We start from the raw sequence: 20,249 nt of genomic DNA, 5'->3' as shown, positions 1-20,249 counted from the left end.
AACATCCCAGCTGTGGGTACTATTTCAGGTCAAAATACGTAATACAAATTGTTGTACCCAGCTCCACTTCCCATCACTAAAATGTGACAGTGATTAAATGCAATATGCAAATATTACAGTATGTAAGTACAAATTTAAAACAATAATGGCCTCTTGTCAGACAATATGGAAAGCCGAAGTTGCATGGAATTTGTTATTATACTTGCAAATGCAGCAATATTTACAATGGGTTGACACAGTGCTGCATAACCCAGTAAAACACAAGGGAAGGACTATGGAAAGCAGGGCTAGAAAATTGTGAGCACAGAACACTGCCTTTAAGGAATCACAAAGGAAGGCATGAAAAGGGAGGAATAGTTTCAAGGTCAGTATTTCTTGAACATTTCTGAATCAAGATAAAGGCCAAATTATCAAGTCATTGAAGTTTGTTTCTAGACTAACATCCCCAATCTCAACTCTAAATTCTTAATTTTCTTACACTTTTTTTGAGCTTTCATTATTCTAACTGGGGCCAGAAACTATGTCTCTGTCTTGTTTACCACTGTATCTCTAGCATTTAACAGTGTCTGGCACATAGTAGGTGCTCAATAAATATTAGGTATCTGAATGAATAGTTGTCCTCATAGCTGCCTTGAAATCTGTCATGGCTTTCCTACCGTAGTGAGGAAACGCCTCTAGGCTCTCTGCATCTCTCCACGCTCAATGATTTTCACTAAAACCTCCTTATTTTATATTTTATTCCCTCAGGGACTCTCAAAAGAGAAATTTTAACCAGTAAGATTAATAGTTTCAGGTACTACATTAATCCAGGTTCAACCAGAAAAAAGGAAACCACTCCAAGTGGTTGAAACAGAGGGAATTATATGCAGAGAACTGGTTACACAGATGATGGAGTATTTATAAGGGCAGTCTTATCTCCCAGATTAAGAATATGTTGAAAGCAGGTCTCTTAAACACAATTCTGTTATGAGCTCACATGATCTAAGGGTTGGAAAGAATCTTATACTTCATTCAACTCTAACTCATCAGATGGCTGTTGTGTCACAGATGTCTCTATTGCCCTATTGCAATAGCTCTTCTTTCTCCTTAGGTACAGAATGCTAATCTTCAGATGGACACCTTTCTATTCAGAATAAAAGATTCTGTTTTCCTACATTCCTTGCAGCTAGCCAAGGCCATGAGACTTTTAGACACTGATATGTAAGCAAAAGTTCCATGTGGGACTTTCAGGAAGGCTTCTAAAAGGGAGTGGGCACACTTAAAAGGTGTCTGTTTTTGTTTTTCTGAATTTCCTCCTTCTTCAGACCTATGCTGAGAATATGATGGCTCTAACTTCAAGGGACTCTGAGGAATTCTTGATGGTAGAAGACAACTGACAGGATGATACAACAGAAGGATAGGAACGTAGGTCTGTGATGACACCATGGAGTTAACCCTGCAGCTTTGGACTGCCGACTTCCAAAGGTCTTTCACATGGAAAAGAAATATACTCCTATATTATTTTCAGCCATGTCTTTTTTCTGACTTTTTTTGCTTTCTTCCTGTTATATACAACTGAATATAACCCAAACTGACCCAGCTGTAGTGTTTAATTGCATCTGGGACAAGTGGTCATTTAATTTGGACTTGGATACTTCCAGTGTGGGGACCTTACTGATATTTGAGGTGGTCTATCCATCTTGGGACAGCTATTACTAACAGGAACTTTTTTTATTGAGTACAAATTAATATTAATGTAGAGTCCACCTATAGGTCCTAGAATGGCTTTGGGGGTCACAACTTTCTTGTCCTTTTTTCATGTGTCAGGTATTTGAAGAAGTGCTCATGTTCCTCTGACTTGGCTCATCTCCAGGCTAAATATCTCCAATTCTTTCAACTAACCCTCACAAGACATGGTTTTTTCATTTCAATAAACTTAACCTAGCTTTATGTATATGTTCACTCTATAAATGCTTATGGAATAGAGCTCCAAGCTGTAAGATTCAGCTGTGGTGCCTGCAATCCTATTTATTTAGTAGATTCAAATGAAATTATTTTATTTTTTTAAAGGTTTTGTTTATTTATTTGACAGAGTACAAGCAGGGGGGAGTGGCAGGCAGAGGGAGAAGTAGGCTCCCTGCTGAGCAGGGAGCTGGATGTGAAGCTGGATCCTAGGACTCTGGGATTATGACCTGAGTTGAGGGCAGACGCTTAACTGACTGAACCACCTAGGCACCCCGATTCAAATGAATTTTTTAAAAAAGTACTTTTTACTCACTCTATACCAGATTAATAGCCTGCAGTTTACATAATGGACCTCACTGTTTTGGGTGGGTTAAAATCTGGGTTAAAACAAACACGATCATTTAAACCTACACTATATTATAGTCAGTGTGTGCAGCAAAAGATAACATTTTAATTCATTATTAACCACACTGTACACAAACCAGCTTCTCCTTTTACATACTAAAAGGTAACATTCCCAGAGTCCTTAGCTGTTGCTTAATCTGCTTAAACAAAGCTCCCCTCCTAAATGTTTTCTGTGCAAGTAGCCAATTCAGACCTTTGGGCTCGCATCTCCAGGACTGTCTGCTTAACGCTTGTCAATCATTTCTAATGGAAACCTACTCTAGTAGTCACTCAGAAACCATGTTCTATATACATTAAAATAACTTTACAGAATTTCAAAATGTGTGTCTAAGAGTTATGCTTCCCCCTCCACCACCCCACTAAAACAACACTGGCAAAAGGCATGGACTCCTACCTGTCAAATTCAGGAAACTAAGATTTTTCCTCATTTTAGCTGACACCTCTGTGGTATTCAACACTGTTGACTAATACATTTTCAAAATTCTCTTCTCTTGGTTACTGACACCACACCCCTACCGGTTCTTCTCTATGTCCATTCCTTAGTCTCTGTTGGGTCTTCTTCTTCTGATCACCTCTTAATTGTTGCTGCTCTCCAAAACCCTGACCAAAGCCCTCTGCGCTCCTCACTTTATACTTTTCCCATGGGCAATCCCATATTCTTCTGTAGTATCAGTGTATACTGCTGACTTTTATGTCTGTATCTCTAGTTCTGACCTCTCTGTTTTGAGCTCCAAACCAATATTTTCAACTGACACAGCAGCAGCATTATCTTGGTGACTCACAGGAACTATAAAGCATATATCCTCAACACTCATCACCTTTCCCTCCAACTCAGATACTCAAGCAAATATCTGAGAATAGGCGCGTTCTTACTTTTCTATAGTTATTCCTCTCAACAATCATGTCAGGTATTATTATCCCTGTTTAGATATGTGAAAACTAAGGCTCAGAGTAGTTAAGCAGTATACGCAGAAATCCCTCAGCTACTCCATGGCAGATTCTAATGCATTTGACTCTGGAACTGGAACTCCTAACAACTATGCTAAATTCCCCTTACTAGCAGATTCTGTTTTAGGATATTTTATCTTCATATTGAAAATTAGAGTGCAGGACCCTGAAGGAAGGGAGCACTTAGGAGAAAAGGTTATTGTGGTTATTAGGTTAGGAGGGAAGGTGAGTTCCTGAGTTACCCTGGTAGAAGCAGAAGCTCAAGTTCAGAGAGAAAAAGGCAGTAAAGGGGAAAAGTGAATAGAGCCAGGGCAGCAGGGCAGGAGCAGCCTAGGTCAAAATTGTCTTCCTTTAAGGTATTGCGATGAGACAATTGACCATCCTGAGTTTCAGTCCTGCCTGCAGGTAAATGGCTTCCAGGTAGGAAAGGGAAAACATTTTGGTAATCCCAAACTTGATTCCCATATAACTTGTACTGAAATCAAAGGGGCCTATTGACTGATACACATGACTGGTAAACATGATGAATAGTTGCAGAATCTAATAAATGGCAATTATTTTGAAACAGAACCAAAGGTACAATTTTTTGTAGCAAATTCAGCCATAAAAATTATAAGCAAATTGAGAGAGTAAAATAATTATTCTTAAAATACTTTTTTCAACTCATTTTGGTTAAGCATCTTTTTATTGCTGTCATTTTTATTCTCTCCTCCCCAGTTTTCTTTAACCATTTTTGTCTTTAGCCTTTCAACTGAGCATTCCTTTGAGGAATGGAACTCATATTCAGTACAGGAAGAGCATTGGGACAACAAATTTCTTTAATCTCTCAATATTCTATCAGTATCTGTTGCTTGACCAAATTGATGTATTCCAACAATGTTGACTCTAAGACAAATCCTATTTTAATGTTGACTCACATTAGAATACTGGAGATGTTCCCATGTGCACTTCTTCCCTCTTGCCAAATGGAATGTGTTACAAATGCTGAGTTATATGTCAAGAAGAATTTCTTATTCCCATGATTATTTGCAAGGGGGGGTGCTTTTGTTTGGGGGCTCTCTTCTGCCATAGGTCTACTGTTCCCTTCATCCTTCTTCAGGAAAAAGATTTATCCTAAGCCTGGTTGACTTCCTAAGCATACATCTTCACTTTTTCTATGGATCTAAACAGTATCTAGAAAGTATAGGTGTGATGCTATATCTCACCACTGAGTACTATGTTTTAACACAAGGTATTCATTCCAGCATGAAAATTCTTCATGTAACATTCTTAGATACTTCAAAAAGTAAATTAAATGACCTTTTAAGAAATCAATTATCCAAATTAGAATTCAGGTAAAGTGAATTTATTTAAAACAAGATATCATTTTAGTTAAAGCTCAGGTTTCTATCACCTCCTTCTTAACATTGTTGAAATGCTTTCATGTGGTTTATGGTTTCATTTATAAAAAGTTAGAAAAAAGCCAAATACTTAATCCTTAATTGCTACTGATTTATTGTTGAGATGACTGGGGCCATACGGTCTTTATAAACTGATAAAAGTTCAAACAGAATTTCTTTTGTGTGTTTCAGTTTCTAAATGTCGTGTTTGTTATCCTCAGACAAGCTACACAACCTCTGGGTTGTTACATTTAAAATAATAATTTATTATTATCCTATTTCCTTATAATATTGTTAAAAAACAAAATTAAATCGAGTAAATTTGAAGATCTAATTGACTTTATCAAATGGTTCAGGCAGTATCCCATCTAGCAAGTAGATCCTCTAAGGAGTCAGTGCAGAAATCACAGGTTTTTATAGAAAGGTGGGTGGGACAAGGAAGTTATTAGCAAAACAGAGGAAAGGATTCTCAGGCAGGGTCACTTTCCCTTGGGGGGGAAAGGAAGAGGGTTTTATCATGCAGATTACATGATCTTCTTTTGGGGGATGGAGAGTGCTGATTATGGCACTGGTGCTGATCAGAAAGTTTCTGACTTACCTGTTAAGACTATATTTCTGGGGGAGATTGAAATTGCAATAAGACTAGATATTAAATCCTGGTTTAGCAATTTGGCATAGCATAAGTGCTCCATCTTGAGCCTGTGTGTGTTTTTTAAACAGTATTATGTGAATTTATGGATTAATGATCAGAAAATCTTTTGAGATTCATGGATGAATCTGGCCTTTTAAAGGTGTCTCACAGGCACTCAACTAGTTTATGATATAACTAGTTTATGCATTCTGAATGGATTCATATCCTTTCTCTGAATTATTTTGTCCTTTTTTCTTGTTTTTATAAGAATTTAAGACCGTCCAGATTGAGTCATATCAGTATTCCCTATAGCCTAAGATTCTATGTTCAACTGTGGCAGTAAGAGAAATTTTGTGGGGAATGGATATGTTTGCTTTTCATGACAACAATCTTAAAAGTTTAGGAACACTCCCTAAAAATTCTAACTATTCCCCAATTCATTAAGGGTCTGTCATGCATAAATGTACCTTAACATCATTATTAAGTATTTTATATTTGGACCACTGTGTTTTTCTACATGTTGATAAACAACTAATTTGACTAATCTTTACCCATTGAATTGTCCGATTTATTGACAGAATAAGTTGGATGTTTTGGTATTTTATCGATGCAGCCAAAGGCACACATGATAAACAAACTGAATAGGGAAAACAGTTGTGACAGTTAGGCCTGAAGGTACTGTCAAGACTCCTGGAATTCAAGATCCCTTTTCAGGGAAACCAAAAAGCATGACAGGACCAATTGTCAGATCAGGCTAGCATCAAATATCAGTAACCATAGAAAAATGTAGGAACTGATAGCAGACCTGGGTCAGGACCTAAGTACCAGGTAGTATCAAACATATATGTGAGTATAAGTGACCTCTCTGACTGTTTTTTTGTTTGTTTGTTTGTTTTCCAAATTTCTACTTTATTTTATTTTTTAAATAATATTTATTTTGTTATATTAGTCACCATACAGTACATCCCCAGTTCTTGATGCAATGTTCCATGATTCATTATTTGGGTATAACACGCAGTGCACCATGCAATATGTGCCCTCCTTAATACCCATCACCAGCCTCTCCCATTCCCCCACCCGCCTCCCCTCTGAAGCCCTCAGTTTGTTTCCCAGAGTCCACAGTATCTCATGGTTCATTCCCCCTTCTGTTTACCCCCCCTTCATTCTTCCCTTCCTTCTCCTACAGATCTTCCTATTTCTTATGTTCCATAAATGAGTGAAACCATATGTCTTACCACATGTAAACTGGATGGTCATTTAATTTCAAGATAAAAGTTAAGATAGGAAACTTCTATGGTCTGGGCCATATGCTTCCAGATGATTTAGTTAGACAAAATCACTCATTTAAATTGGGTGAAGAGGGAAGAAGGGGATATTTATAGAAGTGTAGAATCCCAAACTAGCAAAGAAATGGGACTGATCTAATCCTCATTGACCAGACTTTACCTGGAGTATTAGATTCCTTTTGGAAGCCATCCTTTAAAGAGATATGATCAGACTGGTGTCCTTTCAGAAAAGGATGTACCCCCCATGAAGGGACTCTAAGCCACAACATAGAGTAACCCAAGGTTTTAATTAGGAGTGGAAAAAAATGTTTAGGGAGGGCTGCTTCATCTACAAGGGATTAAATTTGTTCTGTGTGGCTACTTATGACAAATTGAAGAGCAAATTTCAGTTCAATATCAACCGGAGGCTGTCTTAACAAGAAAGGGAAGACTTGATAGTGTTTCTTATTATTATTGGTCTTCAGGTACATAGATGGAGGGCAGGAAGATGGAGGGCAGGAAGAGAAGTGAACGAATGCTTGGATCAAGTGAGTTTTTGGTAGAGTACTGTATCTGTATGACTAACAAAATGAAAAAAAATTGAAGTACCAATACAAGTCTCCAACTTTTAATTTTTTTAACCAAGTGAGGCCTGAGAAGGTTTTGGGGATAACGTATTTTGGCAATGGATAACACTTTTATTCTCTTCTTGAGTGAAACTCACTGGAAATTGCAGCCAGCCTGCCTGGGTCTGAATATAGCCTGTGCCACTTAATCAGGTGAATGACTTTAGGAAAAACCCTTTTAATTTTTTCAGTTTCCTCATCTGTAAAGTGGAGTAATAATACCTACCTCAAGTATAAAGCATATGAACAGTGCCTTTTTCATAGTAAGCATTCCATAAGTGTTATCTATTGGCTCTTAATTGAGATGTATGTATAGGAGTTAGCTGGAAGATAAACTATCAGTGCTAACACTGATAAAGTACAAATGGAGATTGTGGCTTTAGATTGGCATCCAAGTGCGTATGATAATATGTACCACTGCTCAACTTACCCACCTGGTCTTTGTCCCAACTGGACAACCATAAATCTTCTCTGTAGGAGTTAGTCTCTTTCCTATTTGGCACAGAATGTGAGCATCCATGAACAAGATGGCTCCAGAAAGTGAGAAACTCAGAAGCGGCCAAATCCAAGATGCTCAGTTCCTTTTTTCAAATTTATTAAATCAAATAATTCACTATTCCTCCCATGGAGAGGAATAATTGGGGAATAAAAGAGGAGTATTATTCTAGTGGAGCTCTCTTCCCATGGAGATCTAAGACAGGAAATGAAGGTTCACCCTCTAATGAGGACACTAAGAAAAAAAACCCCAACAACTACCATTTCAAACACCATCATTTCATATCCCACAAATAGAATAAAGCAAAGTTTTTAAATAAACTTAGCCTTCTACCACATTGCCCTTATTTTTCACAGAACTGCAAAATTTCATTAGGATTTGGCACCAGTCCCTGGACTAGCCTTTGGGAGACACTAAACTAGATGACTTTTAAGATGCTTCTAACCATGAGATGTTATAATTCTATGATAAAATTTCATTTGTACCTGGTCTGCAGACAAGAACCAAGGGACTAAACCTGGGTCAAGGGACAGGCAGATCCTGAAAATGTGTTTGTGAAAAGGTTGGCAGAGCAGGGTATTTTTTCTCCTTGGAATCCTTAATCATATTTCCGTACTGTCAATATGAAGAAGAATTTATCTAAAAGGCCAGAGGCTTGTTGTGCGGAAAGCTTGATGTTGAACATCTGTGCCCAGTTTTGGGCTTTGAGATTTTCATTGCCAGCCTATGCACCATGATAGTTGGAAGAAAATACAGTTGTGTCAGTTTCAGCATCTCTCTCAGTAATAACATTTCGAATGTGTTTATTTCTTTGTCTTAATATTTTATTACCAGCTTGTTGTTCTCCTCATCCCACATGTGGTCCCACTCCCCCCACCCTTGTGAATGGATGAAGCTACAGTACAGCAAATTGAAATAGAAAACCACATATCCAGGGTGATTTATCATTAATGTGCAATTCTATCTTAACCTGAAAGTTAAGGAGCAAGAATCCCAAGCTATTTCAAAATTCATATTACAAGACAGACAATCAGATGCCCCCAAACCACAACATCTTGTACTCTATTAATCGTACAGTGACAGAGCCCTTTGGTTGCATTTGTATTTCCAAATAAATATAAACATATGTCATCATTTTTTATTGATTTTGGACTTTCCTAGGAAGGAAATGCTCTTAAATTATAATAAATGGTGTCAACTAAAACAAATAGCATAAAACCCATTAAGAAGACATTTATTGCAGAACTTGGTTTGATTTGTTGGCATCAGTTGAAATCATGTCAAAATAATGTCTTCGGAAACCAAATAAAAATTTGTTTTCAATTTTGTCTGCAGCAAGCATTTCTAGAGCATAAAAATCCTTAAGAATCAATATGGTTTTATTCAGTATGCAAATGTACTGAAAAGCATTAGAGCAAAAATTCCATTGCTGATTTATATGATAGTGTTAGTGAATTAATAAATAATAATAGATGATAAATAATATAGTGACTGAATGAGATAATACATTTATGAAGAAGTAGAGGGAGAAAAAGATTAAGGGGATAGTCTTGGGAGAAGATCAATTTTCAGATAAGCTAAACTAACATTTTATATTCAGAAAATTAATGGAGTTTAGTTCTGTAACTCACAAAGTCCAGTTAAACTACATTTCAACTGCAGCCTTTAAAAAGGGAAAGGAGATGAGATGCAAAATGTCTACTTCTGAAGTGATAACCATTTGAGTTCTAATATTAGTCAGCCTGCATCTATAATTTGCATAACTGTGTTTGCCTTCCAGGTAATTGGGAATTTAATTGCTATCAGAATAAAATTTGAGTCTTAATTCCAAATGATGTCAGTGCAATGTATCCCAATGTGCAGTTTTGAGAGTCACTGTAATTAGGCAAATAAGAGGGTTGCAGTTGGAGTTGGGTTTCAATATAAAATCAAAAAGAGTTTATTTTCGGTATATCCCAGGTCCTTTTCTGCACCACTCCTCTTTCTCCATTAACTGCCTTCCAGGATTGCAGTTATCAAAAATGCCTCACCTGTGAAGCTGAAGCTGTCTGCCTTTCTTTCACTCTCTCTTCTTCCACTGAAACAGAGCCACCTGATTTTCCACTCTGTTTCTAATCTCATTCCTGGTATGATTAAAGGAGCTAATTTGATAAATGAGTTAACGTCTTTATTCTTTATTTCTCCCAGGTAATTTATTTTTATTTTTTCAAAGTAGTATAATAATAATAAAAATAAAAACAAAAATAAGCTGAACCTCAATCACCAACTACTATCACTGTAGTTTCACAAATGAAAGGGCACTTTAATAACCTTCCCTACTTTAATGAAAGTAGGAAGGATATAATTGCAGAATAAAGGACAATCCTTTAACTGAATACATTTAGGTTTATGACAAACTCTCATTACATTGACCTTATATTTCTAATTTTGTAAAAAATCAGTGAGACTTCATTATAGCCCATCACTATTTTGTAAACTGGTGTTTGAACACTGCTTTGTTTTGTTTTTTTAACTTGATAGCATTGCTGTGGTGTTCAGAAAAGAGGGCTATGGTTCTTGTTATCGATTTTCTGGGGTAAAGAATGGTTATGGAATAAAGCAGGAAGAGACTATGGGGCTCATCTCTGGAGAATAACCAGAGGCTCTGGGGTAAAGTAGAAAGAATTCATGGAGTACAGGAAAGACAAATAAGGCATGATCAGTGGGGAAGGGTAGCAGAGGCATCATAGGGGTTTTACAAATCTGGCTGCTCTAGCAGAAATGCCTGCAGGTTCTTTTTCTGGCTCTCACAATCTCTTTGACATGAATGGTTGGAATTACAGGGTTTTGTATGGTGCAGTTGGGCTTTTGCTGGCCACATCACACTGTGCAGCCAGCTTTCTTGTCTAAATGATTGGATACTACAATTCCTCTTCTTCTGTAAGGCACCATTGATATTACCCCATTCCGGGTTGGCAAGACAACATTTCAAAATTGATTTGAATTTTCCAAAGTGATTTGTAAGCAAAGTCTTTTAGAATCAGGGAGAGCAAAGTTAACTAAATTATGTATATGTTATATGCACATTGTATATTTGTATGTGTATTCCAACTTCCAGTACAGATCATACCAGTTTTTTTTCTTTGCTAAAAAAAAGGACCAAAAGAACGAAATCAAAATTTGGACTAAGTGCTGTCAGGGTTCTGGTATTGGGGGTTGTTAGAAGCATTGTGAGGAAAAATCCTAAAGGACAATGACCTGTTGTTAGCTGTGAGTGAAACCCAGAGACCATCAGAGGGAGTACTTTATCTGCTGTGAAAAGGCTCAGAGCGAGACAGATAATAAATGTACAACAAACAATCCAATGTCAGGAATGATCACTATTGCAAAATGAGACAAAAACCTATTTTTTTTAGCAATTTCTACCGATGAAGTCCCAACTCTAGCCACGGCCAATATTAGCTAGATGATTCTTTGAATCTGGCTAATGTGGAATCTTGCAAGGACAAAGAGGATTTGCTCACTAACCAGTAAGAGGTACTGGTCATGCATGCTTAAATGTGTTAGTAGTTCTGGTCTTTAATAGTACCAATTTAATGAAGACGATGTTATGCCTTTTTAATTGTTCATCGATAATTTGACATTAGCCATCCTTTCTGACAAATATGAAGATTTGTTGGCCAGCACTGACATTACCTGAAAACTAGGTCCTTAAATTGTCAGATCCTCCCCACATTTCCTTTGTCTTTGCCTTCCGTGGTGCCTTGGTACTCTATTGACGGGCCCCACTTGCAGCTCAGATCACACCCCACCGTATTCCTAAGTCAATTTTTTAAATGACAGAAAATATGCCAGCAACCTCAGACCTCTTTTAGTGGAGCTTGAAACACTGAGCCAGGAATGAACTTTATGCATTCATTCTACCCCTGAATTCCAGTGCTCTGAACCTCTTTCTAGGTGAATTTTGCTTTAATCTCTCACTCTATCCAGTTTGTCCAGTAGTTCCCCCTTGTCTCCCTCTAGGGCAATGTCCCCACCCTACATCTTGCCTACTTTCTGCCAACCTTCTTTCCCTAGATTCTTGCACCAGCCCACTTCTTGATATCCTTTCAACTGGCAAGATATGGGTAAGTCATGATGATGACAGACACTATACTTGACTTCCGGGTTGGAAACTTCCTAGAATTTCTTATTGCTGGATTGGATCTCCTCTTTTTGACCATTGTTTGAATCTATGGACACTGCTCTGGAAATCTCAACTGTCCTGGCTAAGGCCAGCCTCTGCATTCTGGTCAGGTTTCCTCAGCACCTAACCTAGTTAATGGGTCTTTGCTTGGTCCAGCTTCCTTTTCCATCATACTCTGTGGCTGAATCCACCTATGATTTGTCTTTGTAGGTGATGTGATGGGTACTAAAAAAAGCTATATCCCTGAAACCTCCATCTGTGATACCTGCAATTTATTATTATTAGATTCAGCCCTTTGAGATAATGGATTGCATCTATAGCAGACTTCTGTAGAAAATGCATATGTTCCAGGTATCTTTGTAAGAGTAGACTAGGCTAGTTTGTGGCAATGAATAAACCCAAATAAATGTGTAATATATCAACATAATAGTTTATTTCTTGCTCACATAGTAGCTTGTGTGAATATTCAGGTCAGCAAGAGGTTCTTCTCCCCACTGTCATTTAAAGATTTGAAGTTTCCCTATCTCGTGGCCCCTCAATCCCCTGAGGCCTCATTGACATCTGCACCCAGCTGGTGGAAAAGAAGAGTGAGCCTGGAGAGTCAATAGATTTTGAAAGACAGTTAACAGTCTCTGTCATACCAAATAAGGATAACACGCTGATACATTTTTTAGCCTTTGATAGCTTCACACAGTTTTGTTCATTAAATTACTAATATTTTAAGAAGCAGATTACAAAAGAATAGGATATAGGTTAGATTTGGGGAGTGAAATAGGAGGCGGTAGGGGAATACATTGCCAATATATGTGCCAGTGATGGGAAGGTCAGGTTTCTTTCTTTTTTTTTTTTAAATTAATTAAGCTCTATGACCAATGTGGGGCTCAAATTCATGACCCTGAGATCAAGAGTTGCATGCTCCACTCACTGAGCCAGCCATATGCCCCAAGGTCAGGTTGCATTGTGGTGACAAATGTGTGGGGACCGGACTCAGGTCAATAAGAGGGTACTGGGAAGAGGAGAAACAGAGGGATGGAAACAAAGATAAAGAGGTTGTCTTAGTTTTGTTTCAGGTTAGACCTGGTTCTACTACCCATTCAAAATGCTTGCCAAGTGAGGGTCTTCAAAATGTGAGCAACCTAGTTTTGTGCCTATTTCTGCCAGTCATCTGTCTTTTTCAAAGAGTGGGAACAAAATACTTCCAAAGCCCTGGTTCTCAGTATGCTCCACCAGGTTCCTGCTTCTCATAATATTTTTCAACTTAGTACCACACCAGAAGAATTAAAATCCCATCAATTTTATCATTCTTAGTCTTTGCTCAGGTCACAATAAAGCAGTAGCTTTCTTTTAGCTATCCAGTTGGTGTCAGAAAGCCCACTGGGAGCCTTATAATGTATGAGGCAAAATCTTTTCATATAGATACTGAGTCTGTTTCCTGTTTGGCCAGTTTATACAAACAAGGACTGACCTCTAGTTCATTTTTGTCTCCCCCTCATCTGCAGCCCTACAGACTACGAGAGACTGACACATGCTGGTGACCTACTGACACATCCTTAACCACCTGGGTTGGAGCATGAGTGGATTCTGAAGGAAACAGGGAGGTGAGTGGGAGGGTGGATGTTGCCAAGCAATGAGCCTCAGCTATTGTCTGCAGAGTTGTTAATGGAGCTGAATTTGATTTGTGTTTAGCTGAAAGCACTTTGCAAAGGCAGACAGGAGGCAAAGGTCTGGAGATACAGAGGCATAGAAATGATAGCTTTTGCTTTTTAACTTGTGTCCTGGATATTTTCACTGGATGGCAAAAGAATCATTGAAGGTGGAGAGTCATGGGCAGTCAATCCATTCTGGATGAATAGATTTCTAAGGGTCTTAGGGTCTTGTTAGTGGTAGATTGTTATTCATGTAATGTGAGGAATGCTCCAAAATATCCTTTTCTTGCAGTGCCTTACACCTTGTTATTGAATATTACTTTTTAAGAATTTTCTAAATGAATTTTAATAAACATAGTTTATTTAATAAACACTTGAGTAGCATTTACTATATACTAGGCCCTGTCTGAGGGCCTTATAGATACTTATTCCTTTTAATTCCAGAGTCTGCTCTTAACCCTTACACTATTCTGCCTCTCAGAGCATAGGATGTTACATTTATTTTGGAGATGTGTAACCCATTCTAGCAGGTATTATTTTTATTAATCATAATACCATCCCCACCTAGTAGAGAGCAGGACTCCGAATACTTTGAAAGGAAGGGGCATAAATGGGTCTGATGAAACTGTTGGGGGATGAGGGTGTCAGGCTGAGGGTCTTGTTAAAAGTCTAGATCCCCTAGTACCAGTGCTCCCTAAACATGCAACATTTAAGGAATCGTGCTCTCATCTCTTTCTTCTAGCTTGCATGAATTTGATTACAGTGATTAACATTTTCAGTCTCACCTCTTGCCTTTATTTTAAATTTTTATGTTTTGTTTTGTATACTCAGAGGTGCTATAGGCTGTATATGAAACAGATGGACTTCCATTCACCCAGGGAACAAAGAATGTTTGGGATTGACTAGGAAGCCATCAGTGACCATCTTAAAACTGGTTTCCAGTTCTCTATTCAGAGTTGGTGCACCTTGTGTAGAGGCTGTCCTGACAGGATTTCTTCCTCTTGTCTGGCTTTCCTATGGATAATTTGGTGCTAGATGCTTCTCTCTAATCATTCAAATATCTCATTAGCTTCCTCCACATGCTGTACTTTATAGGTGACTGATTGCCTCCTCCTTTGGCATCACGTGGCAAAGGGCCACTCTGTCCAGAATGTTTTCATCTGGTATCACATAGCCCATTGCTTTTAGTCTATAACTGGCTTTTTATACACCCCTGTTCGTGGTTCTTCAAAATCTCAGTTTTCTGTATGAGACCTGTATGTCTCACGAAATATCCCATAGCAATATCTGATGGAAAAGGGGGTTGGTAATTTTGGTGAGTAGTATTACCCCACCAGTCCTTGTCCCCGAAACATTTTCCCCAGCCAGATACCATAACTAAGTCCATCATTCATCCAAGCACCCACTATGCACAGGATGATAAGTAAGCTACTCTAGTAAAGTAAGCATGCTTTAGGCACTCTGAGCTGACCTCACTGGGCCATTACCATTACACTCCATGTTCCTAGAGAAAGAAAAGCTATCTTGACTGACAGACTTTTCACTCCCTGTGTGTAACTGGGGATTCAGCTCTTACACTTAAGCATTGAGCTCGTTGTCTTCATAATTAATGCTAAAAAGAACAGATTTGGAAAGAACACAGGAACAAGAGGCTAAGTCTCCAGAGGGAGGCTTAGAAGTGGACTTGGTGCATTTTCCCCTACACCATTAATCCCCCACGGTCACATGTGGGGAATACAAATGTCCTTCTCAGGCCCTCCGGTTCAATTTCACCATAAGACAATTGACCTATTGCCACTGTGAAGAGCAAAGCCTTGAACAAAGCAGCTGCCGAAAGGATTTTGTCAAGCTGGAAATGAATTATTAATACGGTTCTGAAAGGGAACAGCATCAGAAACCGGCCTCTTTATTATTTACATTAATGAGATGGAAGACGATGCAGTGAATAAAACCCCAAGTTTGGAGAATGCTACATTTTGAACTTCAACAACGAGTAAAGAAACAATGAAATCCAACAAATGTAAATTCAGACTAATATGTTTCTGCACAAAAAGCCCAAAGGGGAAATATTTTCAGAGCGGGAAAGGGCTAAAGCAGGGTGTCAAATCATTACTGAAATTCCCTACTGTCAGTTTGCTTGAGAATGAAGCTCAGACTTAGGAAGAAAAAATGCCCAGATTGCCTGCTGGACAGACAATACAATGCACCTATCAAACGAGGCAGCATTATCTCTATTAGAGATGTGTGCCCAGTACAATATGCCATTCGTCCCTTATCTGGGTTGAACGGTAAATTATTCCAATACAATATCATATTCTCTTCAGATAGATTCCAAATCTTCACAGCTTGATTGGCAGTGGCGTGTGTGTATGTGCAGGCTTTCTGTGGTCATCCCCTAATGCTAGCTGCTTTCCTTCTGCTACAGAGAGAGCTCTCTTTCCTACCAATAACCTCCCATCCTTGATCAGAAATGGTCTTTTGTTTAACCTTCTCTTTCTTCACTCTAGCCATGTATTCTAAATATTTCTGTGAGCCCCAGTATGGCAATACCATAATCAGTCCTTGCCTTCACAAGAAGCATAACGATTTCCTGAGATGAGAGACAAGGCAATGTTTTGCGTCATTGAATTAGATCCTCCCCCAAACTGGTATTTTTATTTTGTTTGAACTGTACTTTGTCCTATTCTACACCTCTTAGCTTCTCCACATTTGGTCACTTGTCTTCTTTCACATTTGTACCTTTTGCAGAGCTCCCAGTTTCTGCCTTATTCTGTCTTCAAGTGTTTGTGACCTCTTGGTTATTGGTTATGTATCAGGCATCTGACCCGCTACATACTCTCAACTTCCCTGTTCCCTTTTGCTATGACTCTACCTTGCCTAGTCTGCTTGGCCCAGACACGTTACCTACCCTGATTTCTAGAAACTGCATAATTTTTATTTAAACTCCTTACTTTGTTGGCCTGCCTTCTCTTCTAGGTAGTACTTGGACCTGATATAATTGATACTTTGGAGTGTACCATTATGGATACTTCTCTTGTACAACTCTGTACTATTTTTTTTTCCCAATAAAGCTTTGAGTCAATTTGAGAAGAGATAGAAGAATGGCTGAGGGTGTGCATGTGCATGTGTTTGCACTTGCACACACCCCTAGGGAGCCACTTGGAAATTAGTTTGGTCACTCTCTGTTAAATATCTATTGCAGCAAAGCGGAAATTTAAAAATGATCTTAAGCAGCGTCAATAATATTGCTTCACAGTGGTAGACCTGGGCTAACCTTGAATCTTGAGTCAGGAAGGCATTTGGCAAAATTTGAGAAAGATTTTTGATCTGATTTAGCTGCTCTTATCAGTAGAGCATAATATAGCACATGCGCTTGTTTTTTTGAAGTAGCGACAATTGTGACTGATCACAAATGATCTTTGGCATTTTGCAGTTTAAAATTTGTTTTAAAATATATTATTGTTTAATCTTTTTATTAGTTCAAACCATATGAAATTGCTGCTATTTGAACATTTGGATCTACAAAAATGAAATGGTAATCTCATATAATTCACCCTCATAGTTTACAGATGAGGCATCTGAGGTTTAGCAAGATTAAACGGCTTCTCCAAGGTCACTCATTTGCACACTAAGTAGTACAGCTGGGATTCAAATTCCCCTGTCTCACCTTTACTTTCTCCATTCCTCCTTTGTTTCAAGTTCAAGATTCTCTTAAAAGGCACTGGCTACAAGTTCCAGAGCTCAAGAATTAGGTTTTTTTTAATCTACAGTGGCCCCCTGGAATTAACGATTTTGAAATGTTCCTGAACACTTAAGAATAGTCAAAAATCTTAAACTGACAAAGAATAATAAATCCTCATGCAAATAGTAATGTCCCACCTGTGTGTCCTCTGCTTTGGAAAATGATAGTATCTGGATATCTGTCTCACTCTTGTTTCTCCCCTAATCCTTACTTCTTTTTTTATTTGCTGTATCTTTTTTTGGTCATCTTCTCTTATTATTCTCCATCTCTTCCACCCCAATCTTTTGCCTTGACCTTAAACTCTTGAGTTACTTCTCTCTTTGGAGGTCTTTTTCTTGGCCAAGATCTGATTGTACCACTGACCCCAATTCAATTAATTTTACCAAATACTGTGGAATAGGAAAACTGGAGTCTCGAATCAGGCATCCCAGCAGGAGCTACTGCCACTTGCTAAGAACTTCCTGTTTTTTAAAGGAAGAGTTTCCAGAAGAAACTGGCAGGTGCCCTGCCCTGCAATGCTGGTAATGTTGTCCCAAGGGAACATCCTTCAGACCTGAACAGCCTCCTCTCTCTGCTGGGCCATAATACTATTGTGAAGTGGTGCTTCATTTAATTAAGTCAAACTGGTGAGCACTGTGCATATTAATGAGCACCCTAATGAGCATTAATTTTTGATGTTCTTCATTAACAAGCATTATAAACTATGACAAATTTTGGTTTGACTTTGTGCCAAATTGAGGATGAGTGCTTTCTTAAAGTTGTAAATCCAAAAGCTTCCCCTGGGATGTGGAGGGCTGCTCATTAATACTTCTGGAGCTCCCAATGTCAAATAAGACAAATAAATGACCCAGTATGGCTCCTATTGCCCCTTCCCCCACCTGCCTTCATCATGCCTTTCTTTTTTAAGGGGACACTCCCCTTAAAGCACACACACACTCTTAGTCAAAACCACTTTTCACTTCAGGCTGTTGGGAAAAATGTTCACATCTTGGGAGTTAGTAGTCCTAGTAATTGCTTGCAAATTTCAGATAATGAAGCTTCCAGCTTCAAAACACAAATGCTTGGCAGGGATAAATAGATGGATAGAGAGATGTTTCTTTTAATTGAGACTTGGAAACTTCATTAGAATTTTTTTAAAGAAGCCATGTTTTGTTCTGCTGGTTGTTAAATAAGAAAAGTGCAAGCAATGATGTGTTTAAGGCACACATCAAATCCAGAAGGAAGAAGAGGGATGTTGGGAGGGGCATGAAAAGGTCTTTTGGCTCCAAACCTTCTTCTCTGAGGGCCTGCCAAGGTGCCCCAATTCCTCTCATTAGGTTTCCTCTTTAGGGGTTTTTTGTTTTAATGGAGCTAATGCTTTATATTACCTGGGAGGAGTAACCCATTAGTTACCTGGTAACAGGATTTGATTATTTCATTACATTCATTGCCAACCCTCAGGCTGTGTGATTAAGGGCCTGAAATAAAGAATGAGATTACTTTGTTGGAAGAATAAGGCTGGGATATATTCCCAGCCTGATAAGGTTCCCTGGGTAGCCATAGGGAAGTCATGGGGCAGGAGGTTACCAGGTGTGGATGGACATTGAATAGTAACTTTTTCCTGCTTTCCAAATTTCCTGAATCTGCTATAGATCTTTCCATGCTAGATCTACCAAAATGAGGACATAAGGGCTAGATCTACAGTGTGGAGATTAAGAATATGGGGTTTGGCTTCAGATAGTCCTGGGTTCAAATTGTGACTCAAACAACTCCTAGCTGTGCAATCTTGGGGAAATCACTTAACCTTCCTTAGCCTTAGCTTCCTCATCAAGGAAATGGGACTCTATGTAGCAGTGTCTCTCTCACAGGATTTTGCATGGATTAACATGAGTTGATTTGTGTAAAGAATTTAACACAGTTGCTGACAATAAACAAAAAATAGCAAATGTTATCCTTTTGTAAAATGGTCTTCATAGTCTAATGTGTGGAGTATGCAAGGCCTCAGAGTCATCTCTCTCTCTCTTACTCTTTCTCTCTCCCTCCCTCCTTCCTCCCATTTTCCCTCCCTCCCTCTATCTCCACCTCTCTATTACTTGTTTTTAAAATTACCTTTCTTGTGGATTATCTATGGAGTATTTATCTTTCTCAGATTTCCTTCATCAGCCATGACCGTTCTCAGGTCTGTCTCCCCTGGCTCCCTCTTCATTGTGTTCTTGTGGATGATTTCAACACTGTTTAGGGAAACCCTAATGAGTTCACAGCACATCTACCTTCCTGATCATAGAAGGGATTTCAAATCCAAAATGAAATAGTTTTTGGATTAATTGTGACATTATTTCCCCTTTTATTGCTGCCCCTAATAAAAGTTGTTCTTTCAATATGTTACCTTCTTACCTGCCGGTGATGTAGAACGAATAAATGAGACAGTAATTTGGTATAGGGGAAGCAGGTAAGGAGAAGTGGGTGGATTTTGCAAGGATTCTCTCTATTGCTATAAAACCGAGGAGCAAATTTTGGGTGTGCTTGTAGGCATGCAGCCACATTGAATGTGACAGGCAGGTTCAATCAACTGACACCTACTTTTTAATGTGTCCAGTTCTAGGCTAAATGCCCCAAAGCTACTAAGACTTATGAGATACTATTTCTGACCTCAAGTTGCTTAAAATCTAGCTTAGAAGTTGAGATTATTTATTTAATAGTTAAATAATATTGTAAATAATAGTTCATAAAACTGTTAGATGAAAATGAAGTGGGAAAAGTTTTGTGGGGGAAATGGGACCTGAGCTAGGCCTTGAAGGTTGAGTTTGGATAGTAGAGGGTGATGGAAGGCATTCCAGTTACACATATATTGGTGGTGGTAAGGAATAAAGAGATATACTACTAATAGCCTAGTAGCAGGAATAAATGTGATGTGTGCAGGAGACAATGAAATCATGTCGACAGGAGCAGAAAGTGCCTTGGAGAGAGCAGTGGGAAATATGACTATAAAGCACAAATACGGCCGGCTTCTAAGGGATTCAAAG

General features: G+C 38.5%; 1 protein-coding gene across 1 annotated transcript in view; it reads left to right on the top strand.

Annotated features, from left to right (window-relative positions):
* SMARCA1 (SWI/SNF related, matrix associated, actin dependent regulator of chromatin, subfamily a, member 1) overlaps window positions 1-20,249 on the top strand; it is a 426,620-nt gene that overhangs the window by 347,076 nt on the left and 59,295 nt on the right. Inside the window, exon 24 of the transcript XR_004622504.1 lies at window positions 13,359-13,457. The gene's annotated coding sequence lies outside the window, so the exon portion shown is untranslated. The remainder of the gene's footprint in view (window positions 1-13,358; window positions 13,458-20,249) is intronic.

Source organism: Ailuropoda melanoleuca, chromosome X (assembly GCF_002007445.2).
Source record: "Ailuropoda melanoleuca isolate Jingjing chromosome X, ASM200744v2, whole genome shotgun sequence".
Classification (NCBI taxonomy): domain Eukaryota; kingdom Metazoa; phylum Chordata; class Mammalia; order Carnivora; family Ursidae; genus Ailuropoda; species Ailuropoda melanoleuca.
This window is presented reverse-complemented; position numbering and strand designations above follow the sequence as displayed.